Below are 15,495 nucleotides of genomic sequence, written 5' to 3'. Positions count from 1 at the left end.
TCTCTAGGCCAGAATACTGGAGTGGGTAGCCATTCCCTTCTTCAGGGGATCTTCCCAACCTAGGGATCAAACCCAGGTCTCCCACATTGCAGGCAGATTCTTTACCAGCTGAGCCACAAGAGAAGCCCAAGAATACTAGAATGGGTAGCCTATCCCTTCTTGAGCGGATCTTCCCTACCCAGGAATCAAACCAGGGTCTTCTGCATTGCAGGTGATTCTTTACCAACAGCAAGTTATAAGATGGGCTCATTTTCTCATGGATGGTGGTCAATTAATCAGCCATTGATTGCATATTCTCACCAATTACCAATGCCTTATTACTAATTGACCAGTCCCTGCCAGTTAGAGTAATAGATAGATACATAGATACATAGATAGACAGTTATAGGTGACACCATTTTGCTTTGTATTGATCTAATGAACCCACTTAACATGAGCAAAAATGCTTTGAATGAATCCATATGTGTAAGATGAGTACATTCGTAGAAAAAAAGAAAGAAAAAAGAAGAAAAATACATGTATCAGACTTGCATTCTTCAAAGGTAAAGATAGTAAAGACAAAACATGATTTTTGATCACCTGAAGGAATGAATTCAATCTTTTCCATCGTATCTCTTCATAATTACTGGAATCTACTTGGGTACATTTTGCACAGCATCTAATATATCTGTGTTGTTGCTTAAATATAAAACTAACAATAATGGCTTTTGTAATAAGAATCATAACCTTGAATAATTAAGGAAATCATCAGAGTTTTGGTTAGATAACATCATCATAAACCAAACAGATATTTCTTCCTTTAAATCACCAAGTGCCAATGGATCTTACAAAATAAAGTATTATCCTTTTGCTTCTAGTGGACAATATTAAGTACTTCCATAGGAATGGTCTAAATAAAATCTAGCCTTGGGGCCCATTAGTTCACTATTGGGAGCTGATATTGTGTGAGTATATGAGATCCTAGGGAGGTTGTGCAGAACAAGAAAAGGCAAGTGTCAGGCAAATTGAATCCAAATGATATTTGAGTACATGGCACAATTCTCAACTGATCTAACAGCTCAGGTGACATAAGCACAATTGTTTCTACTTCATTCATTCCTTTGGGATGAGTAACTCACTAAAATTTAAATTCCGCAAAACATCTTCCACCATAAAATGAACTGTGGCCATTTTGACCTCTTACAGTAGGATTTAAAGCAATGAGTTAAAAAAGAGAACTATCTATAAAGGAAGTTTCTACAATGCACCTCAGGCACACTGGATTAAAGCAAAATACAACCATTCTCCACTCTTTTTTTCTCTTTACATACAAACTCAGTTATTCTGCTATAAATTCTCTCCTTTTCCTGAGCCAGATGCTTTCTGCTTTTCATCCACTATTTATCAATCCTCAAACAACTAATTCCAATGACTAAAAGAGACACATGGGAGGGGAGGATGGGGAGGCTAATCCAGGAAAGAAAGGTTTAACGTTGTGTTACTTTCACAAAGAAATACTAAGCCTTCCTTACACATAAGGCAAGGGTCTCTTCTATCTGTTGTATTTGAGGAGAAACAAAGAGTGACTCTAAAATTTCTGGATTTTTTTCTCTCCTTTCCCCCTCTTTTTTTGTAAGAAGACCCATCTGCCCACTTTCAGGTTTGCATATTGACAAAGGAAAAAGCACAATCCTAAACCCCCATGAAAACAAAGTTCTACTCTTGTCGTTTCCTGTATCACATAATTTTTCTTTAACTTACAGTTCCATGATGAAGATCTGCCTTCATGAAGTCTGTCCTGTGTAACTGTAACAATGTATAAGAATATGGGAGTGACTAGGAAAGAGGGCACTGCTATCTATGGGACAGAGGGTGCACGCCTGGACTAGCTGGTCTCCACGAGCCCTAGAGCACAACATAACACTGTACCAAGCACTGGGCACAGAGCTTCTGATTCTAACTAGAATAAGAAAAGTCTTCATGTAAGAAGTCTCTTAGCCCAGCTACCTTGACTGATTCACAAACTGCTTATGATCCTTTTGGATTTATTCTCTAGGATCTAATAAGAGATGGTTCACAAGGTAAGAAGTTTTGAAGCATGCTAATAGCTCCAAAAACAAACCAGGTAACAAATCTGGTCCCATGAAGAGCCAGTTTGAAGGTCTCAGCCATTACAGTAGACAACAAATGATGGAATTTCCCCTCAGAAACTATTGAAGTTGCTGTTAAAACTCAGGAACCCCAAGATTACATTCCACAACATCACAACAGTCTTCCTTCCACCAGTATAAGCATCACAGTGTTCATTATTACTCACTGCAAGGGTAAAAAAAAAATCATTTCTTATATGTTTCTACTTTATTCAAATAGGCTGATCCCTCCTTATTGAAAGTGACTCAAGAGAAGCTGTTAAAACCCTCCATGTATACTATAATGGGCTTCCCAGGAGATGGAGTGGTAAAGAACCTGCCTGCCAGTGCAGGAGACACAAGAGACATGGGTTTGATATTGGGCTGGGAAGATTCCCATGGAGGAGGGCACAGCAACCTACTCCAATATTCTTGCCTGGAGGATACCATGGACAGAGGAGACTGGCAGGCTACAGTCAAACCTAGACAGCATATTAAAAAACAGACATCACTTTGCTGACAAAGATCCATATAGTCAAAGCTATGGTTTTTCCAGTAGTCATGTATGGATGTGAGAGTTGGACCATAAGGAAGGCTGAACACCAAAAAATTAATGCTTTTTAATTATAGTGCTGGAGAAGACTCTTGAGAGTACCTTGGACAGCAAGGAGATCAAACCAGTCAATCCTAAGGGAAATCAACCCTGAATATTCATTGGAAGGACTGATGCTGAAGCTGAAACTCTAATACTTTGGCCACCTGATGCAAAGAACTGACTCATTAGAAAAGATCCTGATGCTGGGCAATATTGAGGGCAAGAGAAGGGTGTGACAGAGGATAAGATGGTTGGATGGCATCATTGACTCAATGGACGTGAGTTTGAACAAACTCCAGGAGATGGTGAAAGACAGGGAAGCCTGGCATGCTGCAGTCCATGGGACCGCAAAGAGTCGGACACAACTGAGAGACTGAACAACAACTCTGTGGCATGCACCTCAGTGAATTTCAAATGTTCACTCATAAGTATAAGAATATTTGTGAGCGCTTGATAAAAGTGAAGATTTCTAGGCCCTCCCCCTGGGAATCTGACTAGGTAGAAATGCCAGAAAGCTGCCAAAAGACTCAAGATCATTCTTTGCAGCACAGTTATAGAAACCTTGACAACTATGACTTAAAGTGGCGTGAAGGGGTTTTGTAAGCAGAAGGGTGCTTCCAATCTGAGGCAGAGGCCAAATAAAAGATTGATAGTAACTGTATTAAGAGAGTTAATTGTTTAAATCTTGGCTCCTTTGAAGACAGCCAAGTCTCTCTTGGCTTGGGAAGAGATTCAGTTTTCTGAAGAAGCCCTGGGGAAATCACAGGCTTCTCCGTTGAACTTAGCCTGAATCCCCTTTAGTCCAAGGAGCTGAGCTGAGCAGGGAGACAGGCAGCCCAAAAGCATAGACAGCTTTCATTGTGTGGGTCACTGACCACAGCTGCTGCAGCACTTTCAGAGACAGGAAAAGCAAGTGGGGAAGCAATTCCTTAGGCAGCATGGTTGGTCAGCTCACCTTGCGTTATTGACTAGGGCCTCCAGGTTAAAAAGGGTGGCGGGCCTGGCACCTTTTGCAGAAGGAGGGCAACAGCAATCTGGCCACAACCCAAGGTGAGTGATGCCCATGGCCAATGTGGAGCAAGCAAAAACCAACTGCCTGTAGTTGAGTCAAAACTAATCAAAACTAAATATCAGATCACAAATGGGAACCAACTTTGTGGTCTGTGTGTGAGGACAGACTTATTTGTTCCCAGAATTCCTCTTGCTCAGTCCCTGGGGGAACAGGGAGGAGGTGGACAATCTCTCTATTTAAATCACATTATTTACGGCATTCTGTGCCTCGTTAATAACACTGTGCAGTGAGCTCTCCACTGTCATCACTAATGCTACTCAGGCTTATAGACATGTTTGTTAAGGGCATTTAAAAAATAAAACTGCCGCCACCATCTTGCTTTCCTCTAAGGCGGCAGTGACCGAGGCTCAGAACAATCTTGAGCAATGAAACTGTTAACCAGAGCTGGGTCCCTCTCAAGATTTTATTCCCTCAAAGTTGCTCCTAAAGTTAAAGCCACAGCAGCCCCTGCAGGAGTGCCTCCACATCCTCAGGACCTTGAGTTTACCAGGTTACCAAATGGTTTGGTGATTGCTTCTCTCGAAAACTATGCTCCTGCGTCAAGAATTGGTTTGTTCATTAAAGCAGCCAGCAGATATGAGAACTCCAACAATTTAGGAACTTCTCATTTGCTTCGTCTTGCATCCAGTTTGACTACAAAAGGAGCTTCATCTTTCAAGATAACCCGTGGAATTGAAGCAGTTGGTGGTAAATTAAGCGTGACGTCAACAAGGGAAAACATGGCCTATACTGTGGAATGCCTGCGGGATGATGTTGATATTCTAATGGAGTTCCTGCTCAATGTCACCACAGCACCAGAATTTCGACGCTGGGAGGTAGCTGCCCTTCAGCCTCAGCTAAGGATTGACAAAGCTGTGGCTCTTCAGAATCCACAGGCTTACGTCATTGAAAATTTGCATGCTGCCGCTTACAGAAATGCCTTGGCTAATTCCTTATATTGTCCTGATTACAGGATTGGAAAAGTGACACCAGTTGAGTTACATGACTATGTACAGAATCATTTTACAAGTGCAAGAATGGCTTTGATTGGATTTGGTGTGAGTCATCCTGTCCTAAAGCAAGTTGCTGAACAGTTTCTGAACATAAGGGGTGGCCTTGGTTTATCTGGTGCAAAAGCCAAGTACCATGGAGGTGAAATTTGGGAACAGAATGGAGACAGTCTCGTCCATGCCGCTCTTGTAGCAGAGAGTGCAGCCATAGAAAGTGCAGAAGCAAACGCGTTCAGTGTTCTCCAGCACGTCCTCGGTGCTGGACCACATGTTAAGAGGGGCAGCAATGCCACCAGCTCTCTGTACCAGGCTGTTGCCAAGGGAGTTCACCAACCATTTGATGTTTCTGCTTTTAATGCCAGTTACTCAGACTCTGGACTCTTTGGGTTCTACACTATCTCACAAGCTGCATCTGCTGGAGACGTTATAAAGGCTGCTTATAACCAAGTAAAAACAATTGCTCAAGGAAACCTTTCTAATCCAGATGTCCAAGCTGCCAAGAACAAGCTGAAAGCTGGGTACCTGATGTCAGTGGAGTCTTCTGAGGGTTTCCTGGATGAAGTTGGGTCCCAGGCTCTAGCTGCTGGTTCATACACGCCACCATCCACAGTCCTTCAGCAGATTGATGCAGTAGCTGACGCTGATGTCATAAATGCTGCAAAGAAGTTTGTTTCTGGCCGGAAGTCAATGGCAGCAAGTGGAAATTTGGGGCATACACCTTTCATTGATGAGTTGTAATACTGAATCCCATATTGCAGGAAAGAACTGAACGTTTTGTGAACCCAGAGCAGCAAATACATGAAAGTGAAAAGTCTCTAATGTAACATTTATCTTTTCTTCCAGTGAGAGGAAATATAAAGCATAAATATAGGTAATTGTTCCCAACTGACCTAAAGTCAATAAAGCATTCTATTTAAAAAATAAAATAAAATAAAACTAGTAACTGCAGACTTAAAAAAGTATTCACAACTTAAAAGTTGAGAGTTATTATTTTATTTAGTGGGAATTTTTAGGACTCAGTGGGAATTTTTAGGACTTAAGACATAGAGGCAGCATCTCAAGTAACCCTGAGGGAACTGCTGCAAAGAGGAGTCAGGTTACAAAGAATTTTTGCAACAAAGGGCAAGTAGTCTGACATCAAAATACTATTGTTAATTAAAGAAAAGCAGATATCCCCCGTTAAGGAAGTTAGCTCTTTTCTATATATGGGAAGATACAAGAGTCTGGGCTCAGGGAAATCATTTCTTTGATATGCACCTAAGCTGTCTGGGGCCAGTATCCTAAGTTTTCACATCCTGAGTTTCCTCTGGGCTCACCATAGGGAGTGGCTGCATCTGACGGCTTCTAGACTGCACGTATTCTTTCCTTTCTGAGTTCCCTCAGGGCTCACCAGCTCACCATTAGCCATTCTCAGTGGCTATAATTGCTGATGACTGTGACATTCTTTGTTTACTAATATGGCAGGAAATATTCCATTTCTCATAACCACTGTTGTGAAGCTACCAGTGTAAAGAATAAATAAATAAAACCAAGTGGAAAACACCAAAAGAGTTTGCAAACCATTTACCTAGAAGCAATCTTGTTTGTCCGGTTACATGCTTCATGAGCTAAACCTGTTTCATTAAAATCACTCTTTCTTGAACTTCTTCAGTGAAATGCATGTCAGTGGCCAGCCTCTCCCCCAGGGACCTGTCATGGCCCAGCACTTCCTTCAACCAGACCCACAGCAAACCCAGACCACTGTCCATCTAACTGAGGTGGGAGCCCTGCCACACCTCCAGTATGACCAGTAAAATGCTGATTTCTGATGCAAGTTGGAAAACATTCTGATAGGTTGACAGATGGAGGAGAGCTCATCTCACTTCTGAGGGGTACCTAGCTAGGCTCCCCAGCATGCCACCAGCTGGGGCTGGGCTGCTGGCTTTGCCCCATAGACTGTAATTTAACAGAGTTAGTCAAGAAAACCAGCAAGTTGTCAACTGGGCTTCATAGGTTTTGAAGCACTGAAATTGTTCTATTCCCTGGAAAGTGCAGTGTTCTACATGCATCCCTTCAGTCCAGCCCTCCCACAGGAGAAAGCACAAACAGGAAAAGGGGGACAAATATTTAGAGATATTTCCCTTTAAGACAAACTTCATTGGAGTCCTACGTAATGAGCAAACAGCTGCTGAGGATGTACCATGTTTCAGATGCCAGAGTGGCAATGGCTTTACAGTGATGTGGGGGTTGGATATGCATGGTCCCTGTCTTTGTGCAACAAACATGCAATAAATGAATAAATACATAGTTATGGATGCTGATAAACTCTCTGCTCATAGAAAAGGGTATAATGCTGTAAGTCATAAGACCAAACTAACTTCACCTGGGAGAAGGGTAGCTCTCCACGGAAGGTATCAGTTCAGTTCAGTTCAGTCACTCAGCCGTGTCTGACTCTTTGTGACCGCATGAATCACAGCACGCCAGGTCTCCCTGTCCATCACCAACTCCTGGAGTTCACTCAAACTCACGTCCATTGGGTAACTGATGCCATCCAGCCATCTCATCCTCTGTCGTCCCCTTCTCCTCCTACCCCCAATCCCTCCCAGCATCAGAGTCTTTTCCAATGAGTCAACTCTTCACATGAGGTGGCTAAAGTACTGGAGTTTCAGCTTTAGCATCATTCCTTCCAAAGAAATCCCAGGGCTGATCTTCAGAATGGACTGGTTGGATCTCTTTGCAGTCCAAGGGACTCTCAAGAGTCTTCTCCAACACCACAGTTCAAAAGCATCAATTCTTTGGTGCTCAGCCTTCTTCACAGTCCAACTCTCACATCCATACATGACCATAGGAAAAACCATAGCCTTGACTAGATGGACCTTTAATTAGGTTAAAATTGGTTGAGTAATAAACCATAGGAAGCGAGGTAAGGAGCATTCCAGGCCAAATGACTGGCAGTAGAAAAGTCCTGGGAGGGAACAAGCTTGATACATTCAGGGAATTGAAACCAGACCAGCAGGGCTGGAACATAATGAGCGGGCAGGAGAGAGGCAGGGGCTCTTTGGGAGGATGGAAAAGGGCCAGAATGCCCAGGGCTTGTAGGACTTTGGGTTTCATTTGAGCCACAATGGGAGGCACCGCAGGATTTTAGGAAGAGGAATCATATAAGCTGAACTGCATTTTTAAAAGGCCACAGCCTGACTGTGCAGAGGAAGCAAGAAAAGAAGCAAGGAGACAAATACTGAAGGCAGGTAACTATGGCAAATGATGTGGTAGGTCAGAAATGGACAGAGAGAGAGAGGTAGATATTTATAAATTAATGTAATTAAAATCAAAAGCACCCAAGCCAGAAATCCTCTCCACAAAGGCAGTGGAGAAAGAAAACTTCCATTACTGAATGAGCATCAAACCAGAATGCTATGTGCAGCACAGGCCATCTGCACACATTACACGGCTGAGCAGATACGCCCTATTCCACACAAGAGAAACAGTGACTAGTCTCAGGTAAGAAGACGTGACAACTCCATTTGTCACATACAGCTAATCCTAGATTCACCCAGTAACTGGGGTGGCCATTTGTGTTTGCTAATTGGCGTTATCCCACCCCACCCCCTCAAAAAAGAATAAACTTCTCATATCTTTAAGGGGATAGATTTGCAAGCTGCCATGAGGTTGGGGGCTTCCCAGGTGGCGCAGAGGTAAAGAATCCACCTGCCAAGAGACAAAGTTTCGATCCCTGGGTCGGGAATATCCCTCAGAGAAGGAAATGGCCTCCTACTAAAGTATTCTTGCCTGGAGAATAACATGGACAGAAGAGCCTGGTGGGTGACAGTCCATGGGGTCGCAAAGAGTCAGACATGACTGAGTATGCACACACACACACACACACACACACACACACACACACACCTCCGAGTCAGATGCCTACTCTCACACAGAGACTGGGAGACAGGGGTGCTATGTCCCTAGATGTTTATGTTTCAGAAAGATGGCTCCCAAGTCTCAGAGAAAAGCGTGACTTGTCATAAAACTATGAAGAGAATATTTAGCTTTTAAAAGATTTATATATATTTCAAAGAGAGAAATTACAAGTTTTCTAAAGTAAATGCTGCAGGATAAGAGAGAAGGGAGGCCAGTCTCTTCCTTTATTCTCAAAGAGAGAATTAAACCCTGTATTTTTTAAGTTGGATTTGCCCTTAACAATAGTAGATAGATAAATTGATAGAATTAAGATTGTGTAATTGGATTAGAGGTGAGGATTTAAGAAAAAAGAGAAGGCGCTAAGATGATGATCAGGAGTTTATGTCAACTTACTGAAAACAAAATGTTTCTCTGTTCTAAAAGTCATGGAATGCTCATGTGCAGCCTGAAGAAGCTGTCCCATTTGAATGTGGTGAAAATTATGTTAAGTGTACACAGGATCTCCAGGGAGCTGATTTCACTAAGTTGTCCCCCAATAACCTCAACAGCAAAACACAAGCATGCCTGGCTCAGCAGTGACACAGGCAGTCAGCCCCCATATGGAGCAGGCCTTCAGTTGCAGAGATTTGGGTACACCTAGAGGCCTATCCCTGAAGCAGGCAAATGACTTGTTCTGGTTACAAAATAATTTTCTCTCAGTAACAGACCTACTCCTGCACCCTAGGCTCCTGCTAGGCTCTGTGATAAGAGTGCTAGAGGAGGACTGAAGGAGAAAGAACAGCTCTACTCCCCTCTTGCTTTGCTTCTCAATCCTTTCAAATTGCTTCAGCAATGACCCTTCACCCTGTTCAGTCACTCAGTCATGTCCAACTCTTTGCAACCCCATGGACTGCAGCACACCAGGCTGCCATGTCCATCACCAACTCCCAGAGCTTGCTCAAACTCATGTCCATTGAGTCAGTGATGCCATCCAACCATCTCATCCTCTGTTGTTCCCTTCTCCTCCTGCCTTCAATCTTTCCCAGCAGCAGGGTCTTTCCCAATGAGTCAGTTCTTCATATCTGATGCTGAAGTATTGGAGCTTCAGCATCAATCCTTACAATGAATATTGGAAGTCCTTCACCTTGTTAGGGACTGTTAATTCCCATCTCCAGCTTTTTTCCCCATCTTCCCAAACAGCCTCACTGTGCCCTGCAAGGTATCAGAAGCAACCCTTCCTCAGAGGTCTCAGTCCCAGGACATGGGGGCCCACTTGTTAACATCTCAATTCTGACAACCCAACTCCTTCCCTTTGATTCCCCAGCCCCAGGGGTGGAGCTGCTGGCTTCAGTTATTATCTCTGTTCCCTCTCTTTGCTTTTCCAGCTATCCAACACTTAAATTTCCTACCTTAATTTTCCCCTGTCAAAATCCCAACCATGAGTTTTGTTTCCCTGACTGACACAGGATACAAGTGGAGAATCCTGCCAATCGTAGAAGTGATGGAGTGTCCTTCACCCTGCCTTTAAAAGTTTGGTGGTGATGATCCCATCTTGGAAAAATGAGAGAACAGAATAGTGAATTGATTTTAAAATAAGAGGGATTTTCTAAATACTAAAATGTGAGTTTATTTCTACTGTTGCCTTATTTTGTATTTCTTTAGATGAATTTAAAAGCCATAATCCAAGGAAAATCAAGTTTGTTTCTAAGTCATCCAACTTGGGAAACATGAACCAGTGAGAGAGATTCCCAGGTCCCAGAGGCAGGGCTCCAGGAAAGTAGAACTTGGAGCCAGGGATGTTGGTATACTCAGAGGAAGCTCTGAATACCAAATCTATCCCTCGCCTCCCCATAGAAAAAGATAGCAACTCGGAAACAGACATCCCAAGGTTCAGTAGGAGTTGCCACCATCCCCTCCATCTCTAGCCACAAAGACAGAGAATCCCCTGTGTAGTACAGGGGTAACCAGAGTCAGGAGCTGTGTAAAAAGCCATAATACTCTTTTATGCCCAAATGGGGACTCTCTCAGTGAATCCATGTTCATTTGCTTGAATCATTTGGGTGATGGGAGCAGTTTAAGATAACATGCTCCTCTTTTTTAATAAACTTATTTTTTACTGAGTATAGTTGATTTACAATGTGTTAGTTTCAGGTTTACAGCAAAGTGATTCAGTTATATTTTTGCTGTTGTTATTTTGTTGCTATGTCTGACTCTTTTGTGACCCCATGGACTGTAGCTCATCAGGATCTTCTGTCCATTCGCCCAGTTCAGTTTTATATATATATATATAATATTTGGGCTTCCCAGGTGGTGCTAATGGTAAAGAACCTGCCTGCCAATGCAGGAGACATAAAGGATGTGGGTTCAGTCCCTGGGTCAGGAAGATCCCTTGGAGGAGGGCAGGGCAAGCCACTCCAGTATTCTTGCCTGGAGAATTCCAAGAACAGATGAGCCTAGTAGGCTACAGTCCATGGGGTTGCAAAGAGTCAGACACAACTGGAGCAACTTGGCATGCGGACATATATAAAATTCAGTTATATATTCCTTCTCAGGTTCTTTTCCCATATAGGTTATTGCAAAATACTGGATATAGTTCCCTGTGCCATACAGTATAGAAAAAAAAATTTATGATTACCAAAGGAGAAAGGTAGGGGAAGGGATAAGTTAGGAATTTGGGAGAAACATAAATATATTCCTCTTTGAAAGAAAGTCTTAGCTTTCCTTGAGTTCAGCCTCAGCTCTAATGACAGTAATTATAATAGTAACAGTACTGGTTAACATTTAGTGGCTGCAAATTATGCTCTAAACACTTCAGAGATTAGCTCAGTTAAGCCTTATAATGCAATGAGGCAGCAACTCATTTCACAGATGAGAAAAGTGAGGCATTGAGAGGTGACTTAGTACACAGCAAGGATGTAAGGTCTGGTCTACTGCTAGACTGGTCTACTGGTCTACTGTCTACCACCCAGACAAGGTGGACCTTGTCTGGGGATCTTTAGTTTTCCTGCCTCCAGCAAACAGCTTTCCTTCTGCCTGGGGATTTCTCTAGGTGCTGCTCCCCATGTGCCCCATGGAGTTTCTCTGTCTCCCCTAGAAGAATGAAGTCTTTGTGAATAGAAATTGCATCTTGTTCACCATGGTCTCTCCTAAGCCTAGGACTATATCTGGCTCATAATAGACATTCAGTAAATATCTGATGAATGAATAAACTTTTATATATTGTTACTCCTTACTTATCTCAGCATTTAAGCAATTTATTACTCCTCCATGTTATATAACTATGGTTAATACAAACTTCAAAAGAATTACTTAGGACTCTGTGAAACTCGATTTCTCTCTCCAAGAAGGGAAAATGCAGTACAGGGAGTTAAACAAGACTTAAAAATCACACGTAAGATATTATCTTCCATGTTGCATTTAGAGAATTTTCATGCCTTTAGCTTTCTTCCAGTTAGTTTCTCAGTAGGGATAGTGTGACCATATAATATCACGACTGTTCAAAAGGTAGACAATATGAGAGACAGAGGAGCCACTTTCTTAACTCCTCAGAGTTGGTTATGGACCAAACAGAGCAATGCTGACTTCTAAAAAAATGAATAACGTGAGGGCTGTGAGTTAAGTTTTATTTGGGGCAAAATGAGGACTATAGCCTGGGAGACAGTACCTCAGATAGCTCTGAGAAACTGCTCCAAAAAGGCAAGGCAGGGAGGACAGTATGTATGTGGTTTTGATGAAGGAGCAGTATGCAGTCAATCACATTATTTTTTTGCAGAAGGTTTCTGCTAGTCATGAGGAGCAGTTATCACCATGAAAGATTTTAGTGCTTTTCTAGATATGAGGAGATATAAGAATTGGGCTCATAAAATTGGCTCCTGAAAAAAATCTATCTGAAGACCTGTCCTGCTGGTTTTTCCCAGAGCATGGAGTGCTTCCTTTCTGCTCTCCACCCTGATCTTTCAGGGAGTGTTGAAAACCAGCAGCTGCAGTAGCACATGATTTAAGCCTTATGGTGGTAGATGGCAACTGCCCATGGCAAGTGCCAACTTGTAGTTGCCTGGAGCAAGGTATGTGGCACTGTGGCTACACCCAGAGCAGAGGGGGCTGCCTGCTTAGGCTGAACTCCTGACTCAATTCCTCCTACTATGTGCATGACCTCAGTTACTAAACTCTCTGGTCTTAGTTTCTCCAACTCTACAATGGTGATGGACAGGGAGGCCTGGCGTGCTGCGATTCATGGGGTCGCAAAGAGTCGGACATGACTGAGTGACTGAACTGAACTGAACAATAATAGTACATATCTCATAAGCTGTTTATTACATGAGTTAACATATGTAAAGCAATTAGAACACAGTGTTTGGCACATAACTAGTGCTTATTCTTAGTTTTACCTAGAAGAGGTAATAGAATAGCTCATTAGTATCTAATACAAGTATCATTGTGGTACTTCATTGCTAGAGTAGATAGAAATATGTTTTGGAATTTAACCAACTTTTGAGTAATCTAGTAGTTGTGTGATCTCAGGCTGGCTTCTTTAGCTCTCTGAGCCTCTGTTTCTTCACCTATGAAATGTACTTTGACAATTGTTAGCTTGAAGCAAAAGCGAGAGTCCTAGAAATAAACATATAACCAACAAGCCTAGCTTTTAGGAAATGCTGAGTAAGCAGCAGCTATTTTTAGCAAAGATGAATTTCTCTGCAATCTTAGAAGAAGTGTGGGGGAAAAAAAAAAAAAGAAGTGTGGGCTCTGGAAAGTAAGATCAGGTCACTGGACAGAGTGAACTGCCAGGATGATAGAGCGTAAGATATGGATTGGGCAGGACAGTCAGCACACAATGGGATGAAAGTCATGAAAAAGGAAGTGTGTGAATGGCAGGGCAGAAACCCTGAAAGCCTCAAGAGCACTAAGAGTAAACCAGGGCTAAGGAGGAGGATCCTGCAAGGCAGACTGACAGGGAGACAGGAGGGGAAAAGGGACACATGGTCACAGCTGCAGGGGAGACAAGAAAGGGGAGAAGGAGGAAGGAGAGCTTGATGGTGGCTAATGGGGTGGTGAATTTAGGGAGGACAAGCCCTGGGGAGCAACCTGAGTTTTGCAGCAAGTAGGTCTCAGTGACCTTAAGGTGATCAGCTGACCTTAGTCAGCGTCCAGTCAGGACAGGATACAACATTTTCAGGGCTCAGTGCAAAATGAATATGCGAGCTGGCAAGGGTCAGGGAAGTCCATGTCCCCTTTCCAGGCCACAACCACAGTGGACCAGCTCCTCTGAGGAACTGCAGTCTCTGTGGGGGACGCCCTAGAGATCTCCATTGAGGGTCACTAAGAGGTACCCCCGCAGATTCCCCCACCCAACTCCCCATGATGCCACCAGTGCGGGGGGGGGGGGGGGTCAGCTGCTGCTGCCTTACCACCACACCCTCCAAGACACCAGGTGCCCCACCCCCCAGGGCTCTCCCTGTGCTCTTGCCCAGGTGACCACTAGGGGTGGAGGGCAACAGCAAACACATCCCCACTTCTCTCACCAAGCAACCTGGTGCTGCCTGGAGCTGAGAGTGACAGCAATTCCTGGGCAGGGACCTGGAGCCCCTGCTTCCAACCCCTCCTCAGGAGGTGGGACTTCAGGAGGCGACCCCACCCAAGTTGGTTTCAAGCCTGCCAAAACCATCATCCAATAACTCAAGCATCACTACTATCTCATTAGACTTCCAACAAGGCAAGCCTTCAAACACAAAGCTCCAAAGAACCTGAAGACAGCCACTGTGATCACCAAAGCCCCAGTGCGAGGAGCCCTGTGTGACCTGCCCCACCCCCACCCCTGAAGCCTGCCCGGGGTGCAGTGGAGAGGCGGCTGCAGAGCAAAGCAGTCCTCAAACCACCCACCTGGTTGAAACAACTTTGCTGGGAAGGAGAAGCCAGGTAGAGCAGTAGATAGAAGTAGGGTCAAAGAATTATTTTTGAATTTGTTTTGTTGCTATTGTTGTTTTAATCCAAGAAAGATGAAAGTAAACTTAAAGGCTTCTATGCAAAAAAAATTTTTAAAAAGCTTACGGAAGAAAAACAAGGTGAAGGGAGACGGGAAAGTGATGACAACGGGGGAGGTTCCCAACTGTGTCCAGAAGGGAAGGGACCCAGAGCACAGGTAGGGGTCTCTTCAGTTACAGGCACAGGGACACCTGGTGTAAGTGGCAGTGCAGAAGGTCTTGAGAGCCAAGGGGAAGGGAGACAGTGCCTGAATCCATTTCTGATGAAGACACTCAACCGTGACACACTGAAGTACTAGTAATCCAAAAGTGGTATTTGACAAAAACATCAACGGAGAAAGTGGCCCTTGACATGACTAGCCAACATTCTGGCTGGAACCACAGTCCCATGGGCATTCAGTCTAATTTAATGTGTCAGTTAAGAAATATTATGACCACGGCAGTAAATTTTATTTCTGTTGCCATTGCTGTTCTCAATGTTCTATTCATAAAAGCCGTTTCAATCTTTTTCCAATAATTTTCCCTGCAACTAACTCCACTGCCTGTCAACTTCTGAAATACAGTTTTTATTTTAATGGAGCAGACACTTTTTCTGCTCCCTGATCTTAAATTGAACATTGTTCATTGCTTCATTTAGAGGCAGGAAATTATAGTGGAGACTGGGTGCACGAGGAAATCAAATGTCAGCTCCTAAATGACCACAGTGTCATTTAAAGGTTACTTCTTGTCTTAATGGGATAACTGGGCCTTCTTATACAAGAGGCCAATCCCTAAACTCCTTCTGTCTGCTCCAACAAATAACAAACTCTGAGAGTGAACAGCTCTTTTCTGATGCTCCACGTGCAATCCTAGGAGACACTCACTGATGCTGCTACTC

At 43.4% G+C, this 15,495-nt stretch overlaps 1 pseudogene across 1 annotated transcript; it reads left to right on the top strand.

Annotated features, from left to right (window-relative positions):
- The first annotated feature begins 4,087 nt into the window (after window positions 1–4,087).
- Window positions 4,088–5,685, top strand: LOC104999691 (annotated as a pseudogene). Its single transcript, XR_826644.1, has one exon. The product of XR_826644.1 is annotated as a cytochrome b-c1 complex subunit 2, mitochondrial pseudogene (transcript).
- The last annotated feature ends 9,810 nt before the right edge of the window (window positions 5,686–15,495 follow it).

Source organism: Bison bison, unplaced genomic scaffold (assembly GCF_000754665.1).
Source record: "Bison bison bison isolate TAMUID 2011002044 unplaced genomic scaffold, Bison_UMD1.0 scf7180017864362, whole genome shotgun sequence".
Lineage (NCBI taxonomy): Eukaryota > Metazoa > Chordata > Mammalia > Artiodactyla > Bovidae > Bison > Bison bison.
This window is presented reverse-complemented; position numbering and strand designations above follow the sequence as displayed.